The 12,420-nt window shown below is 42.6% G+C and overlaps 1 protein-coding gene across 9 annotated transcripts in view; it reads right to left on the reverse strand.

Annotated features, from left to right (window-relative positions):
• The window catches only part of EPS8 (epidermal growth factor receptor pathway substrate 8), a 140,713-nt gene that overhangs the window by 95,126 nt on the left and 33,167 nt on the right, over positions 1-12,420 (reverse strand). For 5 of the 9 annotated variants that reach the window (XM_030040369.2, XM_030040376.2, XM_030040368.2 and 2 more), the window contains exon 2: positions 10,025-10,169. The gene's annotated coding sequence lies outside the window, so the exon portion shown is untranslated. Of the gene's footprint in view, positions 1-9,888; positions 9,912-10,013; positions 10,170-12,420 lie in introns of those variants that run through there. The other 4 variants (XM_030040372.2, XM_030040371.2, XM_030040370.2 and 1 more) reach the window with 4 other exon arrangements.

Consider the following 12,420-nt stretch of genomic DNA (forward strand, 5'->3'; position numbering starts at 1 on the left):
AGTCTCCTGTTTGCTTAAAATGCCATTTAGCCACAGAAGACAAAAAATAGATGCAGCCTTGTGTTACACGAGGCACATGTTGCATGACCTGTGTAAGAGGTATGGTATGTTAGCAAGGGCTCTTGATTAAGTCACAGAAAGAACACCGACAGGGATGAAATCAGATGGATATTGGGAGCTTGGTAATAAGTACGATGCCTTGCCACATACGCAGCTTCAAACAGAGTGGCCTGTGCCACAAATCCAGTATTGCAGGTTTGCCTTGACCTAAGTGTAGGGTAACTGAGGAGTGAAATGTAAATTATGCCAGCAGGAACGTGGCTATTCTTTGAAATCGCAGAGTATGATTCAGCCACCCATGCCCTCTGTTACTGACTAGTACACACGTTTGAATGGGCAATTGCAAAGAGGAGAACAACAGCAAGCGGCACAACGCCAGCTACGACAAGCGTGCGTTCCTCTCCTTAAAAAAAAAAAAAAACCAAAAAAAAAAAAAAAAACCCCAAAAAAAACCCCCACCATAACAGATAATTCCTAAGGCAGCTACCTAGTTACTTAAGATGTACTGCCCACAAATGCAAGAAAGCAGATGGTAGGTATAGAGGAAATGGACACAGTTTTGTGTCTTTTTTTAAAAAGACATACACACCATCACAAGCACAAACAGCTACAGCTCAATATTTAGCTGGCTGTTGAGGATTTCAGTGAAGTGGCAGTCTGCAGTGGCTTTTCTGCACACCCAAAACAGTCATGCCGCCAAAAAAGTAAACTTCGTATGGCCCAGTGAAATTTCACATGCTACAACTTTATCACAGCAGTGTTTGACTATGGAGGAGATGAAAGTAAATTGGCTCCAGGTAAATAATTTTGGTAGTTAAGTATCCAATATGGACTTAATATTGGATACTTACATTTGGAAACAAACGTAACCTTTAGCTCATTGCTACTTATGACAGATGCTATTTGGTTACACAGTATACTACTATATGGTGCTTTCAGAGAATACTGTCTCTGAATAATTAGCACAAAGCAGCCTTTTACTTTTCCCTCTAAACAAATCTTCCCAGACGCAGTAGATAAGAGTAAGAAATTCTGCATGGCTTACAGCGGGCTGTATTCCACCTCACTTACTGAAAGGAATTCCAAAAAAAGTAAACTCTCCCATTTATAACTTAGGCTGCATTAAGAAATCTTGTTGGGAAACATAGTGGCAACAATATATTATAGTAAACATTTTCATAGTTTTACATTTTCTATACATCAACAGATCTTTCATACAGAATTTCTAAATAAATAAATAAAATGGAAGAAATTTCCCTCTCCAAATGACAGCAAAGAGTATTTCAGCTTCTGCTGTAATAGCTACAATATAAACTGAGGAGCTGTAATAATGCCGACACAGGATTACTTGCTAAGATGTACTACATGAAAACTGGGTTGCTAGCAATTTCAAAATGTTTTGCTGCCCATCACATCCTTATTGGCTGAGCCATTACAGTTTCAGACCCTCACCAAGAATTGCAGCAAGTAAGAGAGATTACAAAACTCTTCAGTCAGTGCTGTCTGTTCCTTACCCCGTTCCCAGCTCTGCATTTCCAGAAACAAGATATCTGTGCACACCTGATAAAAATTAAACCAGATACTAGAATTACTCACAACTACTCATGAAAATACAAATGAGAACTTAAAATTTTACACAGCACTAATCATACTGCTCATGCTATGAATTTATCTCAGCATTATGAACATTAAACGTGTTTTCACAGATATTAACAAAATATATATTATTCACCTAGTTTCAAGTGAGAAACTAAAGATACAGAGTACCCAAACACCAATCAGCTTTTCTGCTTAAAGCATACCATGGTGCCAAAAAGCTGGTTTTTTCCAAACAGTTGTAAAAGCCAAAGGAAAAGAACCTGGTTTTAAAAATGAATCATTTCATCCTTAATCATCTGTACAGTCTAGACAAGGTATTGAGAATTTCATTCATAATCGCCTTAGATAGAGATGCTACCTCTTCAAATGTCCACACAGCGGTGAGCTCGGCATACCCTGCCCGCTCATACTGATCTTGGAGAAGGATGCGGGAGCCGAGTGGGCTGATGCTGCGCACAGACCCCCCGAGCTTCTTCACGGAGACGTCGCACCGCACGGCTCCTCCGGCTGCGGGACGCCCGTCCCTTTCGGCGTCCTCTCCGTGTTCACCTCCATTTCTCTATGTGGGAAGGGAAAGAAGAGCCTTCCGCTTTCCTCTCCTGCCAAATCCCTCCGTTCAGGCCCAACTTGTGAAGTTTGAAAAGTTGAAATCAGAACCCGGCAGTTTTCAGAGGTCTGAGTGCTCCCAGCGTGGAGGGACACATTCATCTACGGGTCTGCAGAACAAGGCTTTTCACATGCTCACTGGTGCACAGCTTTTACTGCTTGTTAGTTTAAATGGTGAAGGACCAAATACTTACTCTATGTCTGCAGCTAATTTACAGATACCGCATGTTTATAATCTGAAGTCCCAAGTGGGCATTCAAATGAGTGCCACATCTTAATAATAACTGTATTTTAACTCTATTAAGTATTTTAAAGGAAGATAACAGGATACCGTCAGCTATTAAGCGATGGCATTCCCCTGCTAAGTTCCCTGGTTAAACACATGCAGGAAAACCAATGTACTCTACAGAAAAAAAGAGCATGTATTGACTCCTTCTGTCAGCCATATTTTCTCAACACAAGCCAACATCAATCAATCTCTTCATTCAATGTGCAGTTCTCACCATCTCTGTGTGGAACACGTTAATGAGCCTCCATTTAAAAAAAAATAAAAATCTGTATTTATCAGGTACACAGCAATAACTGGCTCTAGTATACGCAGTGCTGCTTTCTATATGTTAAAAAAAAAAGCTAAGAGGTTCTTTTCTTACCACAGGACAACGGACACTTCATTTCAAACACACTGTAGTAGCTTTGACTGACATAATACACAAGCTCACAAAGCCAGTCTGGGTGTTCTGTTTTGTTGTACTCCCCCCAACCCCCACCTCTGCCCCCCAATGCTTCTGCCAGCACTGAATTTAGTGTTAATTAAAGTGCTGGCTTGGCACTACACTAGGAATGCAGCAGCAATGCAGCCGCACTGTTGAGCAGCGATGCTTGCAGACTGCAACAGCAAAAGTGAGACCGAGAAGCTTATAGCAGAGAAACACGGACGGACTTCACCCACTGTGTGAGGTCTCCTGCTGCCGCGGGCGGTGCGGGCTGCCAAGACGACGTTTATCTGACCACCGACAAAGGGTAGTCTCTGCGGCTGGAGACCATGACCGAGCCTAGAAATAAAATATGGCCCGGCCCTCCTACTACAAAAATAAGAGGTTTGCAGTGGCAAAGGAGGCTGTACCACCGTTCTGCTCCTCCAAGGAAGGCTTTTTCCCTAAAGTGAAATGATATAACGAAAATGACATACTTGGGTAAACATGCAGTACTCTGGTGAATAAGCTTTTGCTGGTGCAAAATGCTTTTCCATAGAGCTACATGCACATCCCAGCACAAGTCCAGTCCACACCACAAAGTCTTGGTGAGGAACAAACTGGGGAGAAGGAAAACATGAGAACTTACCTGTGGATAAGACCAACGGACTGCAGGCCATGAATCAGCATGTAATTTACAGAGAACATTACGGACCAAAGTTTCACATAAAATTATGAGAACAACTAACGCAGTCAGCAAACGACCATTTGTTGCTCTCAAATGTTCCCTTAAACACAGTTTGCAGAACAGCTTCAGCAGACACATTTCAACCTCCCCTAGCTACAAATGAAAACAAGAAATGATGCATGTGTACCGGGGCAAAAAAAAGCAGTGTTGTCTCCATTTGCTGATTAGAATAAGCCATGTCTTTTCAGCTCATTCTATGAAGAACATTCATTTGACCCAATGCTACAACCAAAAAATGTAAAGAGCTGGCCATGAGGTTTATCAAAGGGTCAGGATTAAAAAACAAGCAGCAAGCACTGCATATGGTTTCTACAAAGCTTACTGCAGGTCACCTCTTAATTTCAACCTACGTCTGAACACCTCCTATCCGCACATCGGTGCGAAAGTACTGCTTGTAGCCACTTTGCTCTCCTCTCGGAAGGCTAAATCACAGCTCTACAGATGAGACTGCGAGGGTACCCCAGAGCCCATCCAAGCACCCTTTGTTTAGATTTTTTTCTTTTCTCTTTAGCAAACAGCACCCAGGCAGTGCTCTGGTGTAATCAGGTCTCCTGACAATGTGAAACTCACACTTTAAAGAGCCCACTGACAGATGGATTCAATTTAAAGCATGACTATGAACAGCTGCTGCTGATCACTGGCTTGTAAAGTGAACTCATTCATCATGAAATATTTCAAAAGACTGAACTGAAACAGAACAAATGAATTTGAAGAAGTACGGGAGGTGCAGTGTTAGCCTTGGAGAACGTGTCAGATGTAAAAAGCACAGCTATGGTACTGCTATTAATTTATTCCTGTAAATGCTGGCTCCACTCTATTAGCAGCATTCTCCAAATTCTCAAAAATCCAGGAGGGGAGCCTGAATAAGGTATTAGAAGACATAATTAAATACTCCTTACTGAAGGTGATTTTAACTAAGTGAGCCCCTAAAGGGAGCTGACAGCATGTTTAAATTGTGCTGGGGAAAACTTCAGGATGACAAGCCTCAAAAACTGCTGGAGGGAGAGGAGGTTATTTTCCCCAACTGCTCTAACTCAGCCAGAAGTCCCATCAGTCGTGCAAGGGGGCCACGCACTCTGCCTTTGCCACCTTCACTTTAAATACTGTGAGAGGCCTTACTGCTTTTAAAACATTTTCATCTTCCTCTTTGATCCTTCAGTATGGCTGCAGTCAAGAACAGACAACCTTCAAAGTACGTACCCCACAAATGAAACCACCAATTGTGATGGTCTCTGAAAAGATGGGGAGCTGACACAGAACTGAGTAATTCACACTTTTTTTTTTTAAGTTCAGGAATTACACAGCAAACGTAGACATTTTAAACTTCACTGTATTTGTCGTGGCCACTGGATGATCTCTGAGTGACTCAGTTTTTCCCAGAGTACTTCATACAAGTTATGTAAGGGGCAGCTTCACAGACATTGGGAACAAGGGTAATACGCAGGGAAGAAAATTCTCTGTGAGGCACCTCAGGTGGTAATTCATTCTTGCCAACCCTTGTTAGGGTTTTCTAGCAGGGGGGAACCAAATAAAGTTTCCAAGACTTTCTTGAAGGCAATTCTTTACCTACAAGTGATATTTATAACATCTTCAGACAACTGTACCATCAAACTGTACTTGTAACAGTGCAACTTCATGAAGAAAGCACGTAAGTCTCATGTAGAATATTCATACATACATTCTAATTTTCACACAATCACTTTTGTATCAATATGTAGTCGTTACATCAGATTTTTGTACCTTAGTATGAAAAACATTCTCATCTATTTCGAGCTGCCGTAAATTTAACAATAATTTATTGTAATATTTATTGATAAGTGGAGAGTAAAAAGAAACAATACTAACCCACAGACGGTCCCCAGGTTTTTTCCTCGGTGTAGAAAATGTAATCTTTGCAATGGTAGGAAAAAAAAAAGAAAGCCCTCTCAGATAATAGCATTTCCTTCTTTCCTTCTACACTGTACCTTTGTCAGTCTGTTTCTCTACCTATTGTCCTTCCTCAAGCGCAGGTGACAAGAGAAAGATCAGGTGTCATAAGCTTGTGCAAAGAAGACGTATCAGCTACCCTGCAACTCCCGTTCCACGCAATGGACAAAAGCTACCGCTTTGCCATCACCCAGCCTCCTGCTACCTGGTATGAAAGCAATGTGAGGAACTGATCGGTAGATTAACACAGTGTCAATAACTAGCTCTAAGACAACAGTTTTGTTATTTAACTCACTTTGGGGAGCAGGTGACCACTGCCAGGGTATACGCTCCGCTGCGGGGGTGAAGAGCCGTGCGCTCGGCAGCATTGTTTTATGTGCAAGAACCAAGGCACGCGAGCACTCTTGCTCACACGCCCACCGCAAAGGTTATTCATCACCACAGCAACCTCTCAAAACAAAGGTGGAAACCCGTTCCAACAGCCCTGTTCCTCTGATGACTGAGGATGAAGGGTGCTCTCCGCTTGCACCCTACTGGGGGCTTGTTTGCTTGGGTTTGGTTTTATGTCATTGGATCGCATTTACTAATCTAATTTTCAGCAGCCCAGCATGCATGCCCAGAGCAGAGAACGGCCGTACTTACACATTAAACAAAAAAATTCTCCTACAACCCCGCTTAAAAGGAGAGAGAAGAACTGGCCAATGTACAATTCCTTCTTGCCACATGGCTGAGGAAATACCATACTCTATCACATGTACCCACTGTCACCCCACCTTCCTCACACCCTCCCCTACATACCAGGAATAGCTGCTGTAAAATAACCACCCCACCTAAAACCAAGAAAAACCCCAACTTGTTTAACTATCATTTCTTCCTTCCTCTCCCCTTGCCACTCCTTTTTCTTCACATCCTCTTTCACTCCGCAGGAGCTTAATAATTCTGGATACGTTAAGAAAATCCGACTGAGACAGTAAAATAATTGTGACCTCAGCACAAACGAAAAGTGGAATGTCTCTTCTCTCCCTGAAACTGGAAAGAACAAATCCCAGTGCTTCCCCGAGTCACTTGAGGAAAGAGATTATGATCATTTCTAAACCTTTCCAACTACAAGCCAGGAGGAAAAAACACTGTCTGTAATGACAGGCTGTCAACACTCGGCAAGCAACATGGCTCTCATTCGTGACGCTGATCCTTCGCCTGCAGAGCGGGGCACATGGGCATCAGCAGCCATACCACGTGCAATGACAATACTCAAAATGCCCAGATTTCTCTATTTCTCCAAAAGTAAATCCCCCATCTGAGCAGCCAGGTCTTGATGTGAGACTGCCCTCCCTATCTTCAGGATTTAAAAGATAGGGTAATCATGTGTTTTTTGAAATACAGGAGTAAAAAACCCCAATGGTTCCTAGGAATTTTATTTTTTTTAATGGAAAACATGGGTGATTGGAGCAGATAACACAAAGTCTCAAAGTTAAGTCCCATTTACTCCCTTCGAGAAATAAGTTAAATTTTGCTGTGGTGAAACCACCAGAAATATCCATCTAGCTTCAATGATTCCATGGATCTAAGCAAAATGTATACTAACAAAAGAGTGGTTTGATTTATATCAACTGCTTAAGCTAACATTTTTCTTAAGTTTCAAAATAATCGATAGCTGACCATTAATCATTTGCAGGCTTATGATGGTTCGCAATTTCTGTCAGTGTGTTTCAGCATCCCAGCAACATAAACAAACATCTGGGACAGGAGGTTAATTTACCTGATCCTGCAATATTTGTGTTAGCTAATCACTTTGGTGTAATACCGCTCTGACACCAAAAGATGCCTATAATCAAGAACTAGAAATGCAAAAAAAAGAAAAGGATCAAAACAAAAAAAAGTGTGAGAAAATTCAGGTTATAGATAGAGATTCAAACTGCAGTTTCAAAAGAGCACGCTGCATTTGCAGGTAGCAAAAAGCAATAGAGCGGGATTGAAAGCAAAGTGCAAAACACTGGCTAATCCCAAGTGCAGGACACTCTCCACGTACACTGCACTTGAAGCTCTATGCTCTATTACTACAGCACTCTCAGAAGCAGAACAAAACTGCATTTGAGCTCACACACATTTCTTAAGTGCAGCCATAGGCAAGCCCATCAAATTGGATGTATTCATAGCACAAGGTGATTTACGTCATGATGTAATCACTACTTGACGTGATAAGAAGGCGTTGGCTGACTCAATCTTTATTTGTGCAGTGAATATTCAATGTACCTTCCTGAGGATCTTGGGTTTCAAAAAGAAGTCTCTCCACATGGACATGCTTTCCCACCCATGCTACAAGGGAGCAAAGGTTTTTGCCTTCTCCCCCATGCTGGCATTCAAGCTTGTAGGTCAGACTGGGACCAGATATGACAGACAGCAGCTAGCCTTAAATTCGGGACCTTCCTGGCCAAGACATAGGCATGCTTCCACTGTAAGAGAATAATTTTACCTACATAAAATTATTAGGCTTCTAGAAAATCTGTGGTCTCTTAACTTTTAACAATTGAAAATACTTACTCGTGAAAAAAGTACACCTACCTGAGCAATAACAATTTTAAATAAAAAACATCGCTTTAATTACTACCTTGTTTTCTCCATTTCTACATACCCAGAAAATCAACTGCAACAATTTTAGAACCTTTCTCCTCCAAAGCTGCTGGAGTTAGCACTAAAGTTGTTATATTATTTAAGCGCTGGGGTTCAGAGTTCTCGAGCAGTATAAAGGAACTGCATCTACCTTTAGCGGTTCCCAAGACAGCAGCTGTTATGCTTGAACTGAAGTGGGAAGAGCAGCAGTAATGAGAATGAGGGGAACTTAAGGACAGGTATCTTCCAACTTGCAAAAATACAACGGATACTTGACAACAGCACCAAATTTGTTTTTCCAAACTTTCCGTTAATTAAAACCTACTTGGTTTAGGCTGGTTTAATAGACTACTGGACCTTGAAATAATGTACTTGAGTTCCTTGTTCTGCTTTTGCCTCCTCCAGCATAAAGCCAGAATTACCCTCATAATTTTTCAGGCCAGAGTAATTTTGCAACTCCACTGCTAATCAAGTTAGCACATACAGCTCAGTACAGCACTGACCTCCAGGTTTTTGGCCAAATATTCCAACGAGCACTCTTAACAACATGGTGAAAACCTGAAAGAGTCAGGCAAGAGCCCAGGACATGTATTACCCTTCCTGCACCCATCCTTACAGGGGGCTCCTTCTACCTTCTCAAGAAGGTATCTTCAAGCGGTTCTGCTTAAAGCACCAATCTTCAACTCTGATATTCATAGGAGGATTCAGCATCTGATGCTGAGTTGTATCGTGCCGATGCTTTAATGGACTCTATCCATGTAGAGAGGGACTACTTCCCCCAGATTTCAGAGAGATGTTTAAATGATTAGCAATTGCTAAGGGCGCATATGTTGTTTTTAATAACGAACGTGTGCTTTGCAGACCAGGCTGCATCTCATCAATAATTCCTTGGTGCAACACTCCTGGGAAGACAGCAGTGAGCCCAGCATGACAGAGTCTTAAATAAAGCAGGGTGTTACAAGGTGCAAGGCAGCACTCCACACATTTGCTGTCAAAGAATCACAGCATTTCAGCTGCTGGAAGAAGCAGATTGCCATTGTTTTATCAAGGAAAACCACAGATGGGAGAAACTGACTGGAAACCACCTTCCCCTCAAAAAAAATAATTGCTAGCTATTATCTTTTGCAGAGAGGGTATGTCTAGTATTGAACTGAAGACAGGATCATGATTCGGAGGTCAAAACAAGCACACACTTTTCTTTACAAAGCATCTTCAAAAGAAAGCTGGGAACGAAGTTTGCCTGCACACAGCCACACAGAGATTTAAACAGGAAAAAAAAAAAAAAAATGCACTTACATAAAAGGCTTTGGGGAGTTTCATTTTCTATTCAGCTGGAAAGGGAGTGAACAAGCACGTACATACACACACACACAATTTTAATCATCCTCACGCTGACAGCAGCCAGTCACTACTTCTGTTATCAGAGCCCCACAGCTTGTATTTCCAGGCTACAAAGCGCTAAGGCAGAGGGTACAAAACCTCCTCTGATTAAAAAGGCACAGTGATATCGTCTAGTACAACACACCAACTGCTACGGATTTGAAGTCTGGCCTCACCAGGATGTTACTGATTCAGTGGAGGGAGAGGAAAAAATAATCCATAAACTTACAAACAAATAGTAAGGATCTCCTAAGATTAGCTGGTAACCTGGATCAGTCACCTTCTGGGAAAAACAAGCAAGGCAGGCGAGTCTTTGCATGCAGAAACTTAGGTGTTTGCAACAAGGTGCCAGTTGTTAAAGAGGTAGAGAGAGAGAGAGAAGCTGCACTTACGTACAACTCACCAGTGACCACTTGTGCAAATGCCACGTGCCTGGGATTAAAACTTCAGCTGGGGTAGATGCTGTCCCTGCCACTGCTTGATTCAGCTCAAGTGGCTGGCATCTCTCCAGAGTCACTCAGAAGGCAGCTGGCCAACAGGACAAATCACTGAAAAAATAGAAAAGAAACAGGTTCAGCTTCGCAATTCCACTGTGCGTTATAGAATCAGTTAGACTTGCTGAGCGCTGACTTCTTAAAACATGATTTCCCTTACTGCATGAGAGGGAGAAGTACATGTCTGATTAGAGGTCCTCCACTACTGTCAAATGTGAACTTTCTAAATACCAGAAATATCAAAAAGAATTCCTCTGTACAGCTAACGGGAACCTCATAGTCAGGATACCTGGACAACCTCCACCCTAACCCCTGCTCTCAAGCACAGTTTGGGGCTGGATCCCTCTTCAAGGGTGGGGTGAGGAGTTTACAAAGCCGTGGACCTGACAGGCTCAGCGGAGCCGAGGCGGCTGCAAACCCAAAGGGAACAAGAGTGCAACACATTCGTAAACACATTTTGTAAAATCTTAGACAAGCACAAGGACGGCAGCAGTGGTGAGAGCAGAGCCCCTTCCTCACCTCGCGTCCCTGTGTCCGTCTGGAAGCAAGCGCCGCCCGCGCAGCCCCTGCGCTGCCAGCACTCCGCCGAGGCGGCGGGCGAGCAGCCTGGGGTTGCGCTCGCAAGGCACCAGCAGCCACGTGGCCCGAATGGGAGAGAGATCGGGAAAAACTGTTTGTATTGAGGGAAACTCAGGGCAGCTCAAAAAACTCCCCACAGATCAGTGGGGCTGGAGCCCATGGGGCACTTGGGGAAGGAGGATGCAGGAAAGGAAGAATAAGGTAAAAACCAAGATGAGAGGCAGAGGAAGGACAGCAAATGCTGGGTTTTTGTTTTGGTTTGGGTTTTTTGAAAGTGACAGTTATGGTATTCTCCCATTTTCTCCTCAAATTTTTGCCACCCCTCAGTTTTGAAGCTGACATTCAAGAGTTCGGACAAGCTTAGTCCTTTTCTGTTTTGTTTCTTTAGTCATATCCAACACTTTGTTCTAACCTGGTTGCACACACAAGTCACTTCCAGCTTCACAGCTGCACTATTCCACGCGCTGACCAGTCCTTCAAATTTTGCCAAATCTGTCCTGTTTACAGTTGAATTTTCTTATGAGTTACTCTCTTTGGGACATCATTTTGACATTATCCCAATTCTGTGACTTCTATGAAAGGTTCTATTCCCACTGCCTTACAGGGCCAACCCTGCAGTGATGTTTTCTATTTTATAAGAAATCCAATTAAAAATAATTAAAAAGTACAGATCGATTTGATATAGCAACAGAATTAGGAATAAGCAGTAACAAGTCAATCCAGTAACAGGGCAAGGGGCAATAAGTCAATTCAGTCAATCTGAATTGATCCAGTAGTTGCATATTAATCTAGGAAGTAGCATATTGAGCTAGTTTATGTACTGAATCTTATCAAGTTGCTTACTAATATGACCAGATTATAGTGGTGGTTTATCTGTTAATCACCTAATTCTGTCAAAAACTTAAAATTCTAATATTTTAAGGGGAGATAGGCAATTAATGGTTTGCTGACCAGGAAACCCATGTTGAAGAAAGGACGACACATGGCCACAACACATTAAGGCAGCAGGGGCTGCCTTCCATCCATACCTCATTTCCCAGCCACAAGCCTCAGCCTTTCCCAGCTCACTGGCCTTGGCCAAGACTCTTTACCCCTCCATGCCCGTTTTCTCCCTTGCAAAGCATGGATAAAGGTGACAGTCGTCTTAATAAAATACGAGTGCAAGTCATGTGGAGCACTCTAAGAGCCAGGTATGGTTAGTAGCACATTCAATGCTTGCCAATACCCTGGGTCAGTGTGAGAGGGTTGCCATTGATTTCAGAGGAACCAAGGTCAAATGCTGAAAAAGCAACAGACCAAAAGCCTTCAGGAGCAATCACAGCGAGACCTTTGTGCGTAGGTCTCTCTCTCTCAAAAGGGCAAGGGGGCAGACACAGCCACCTGAGGATACACTAAAGAGGAAAAAGGGACATGCTCAAAATTTACCTCTAAATAAAACAGGGTCATCTATAAAGCTCTGAGACAGGGGAATAGGCTTGGCTGCATGCACACACATATACACACCTATACATGTATACGTATGTATGTAAAAAAGAGGACAGACTACACCTCTTTTCCAATAGTAACTTGTGAATTCAGCAGCTTCTTACGCAGAAATTAATTCTTCTCAGTAGTATGGAAGAACTAAAGAATTCTGCCAAAAAAAGGAAGTACCAAACACTAGCACAGTCATTGTTTCCAAGCTCCTTATCTCCAAAATTTGTGACAGGTTTTGGGATTCTCATCT

Source organism: Aquila chrysaetos, chromosome 17, assembly GCF_900496995.4.
Source record: "Aquila chrysaetos chrysaetos chromosome 17, bAquChr1.4, whole genome shotgun sequence".
NCBI classification, from domain to species: Eukaryota; Metazoa; Chordata; class Aves; order Accipitriformes; family Accipitridae; genus Aquila; species Aquila chrysaetos.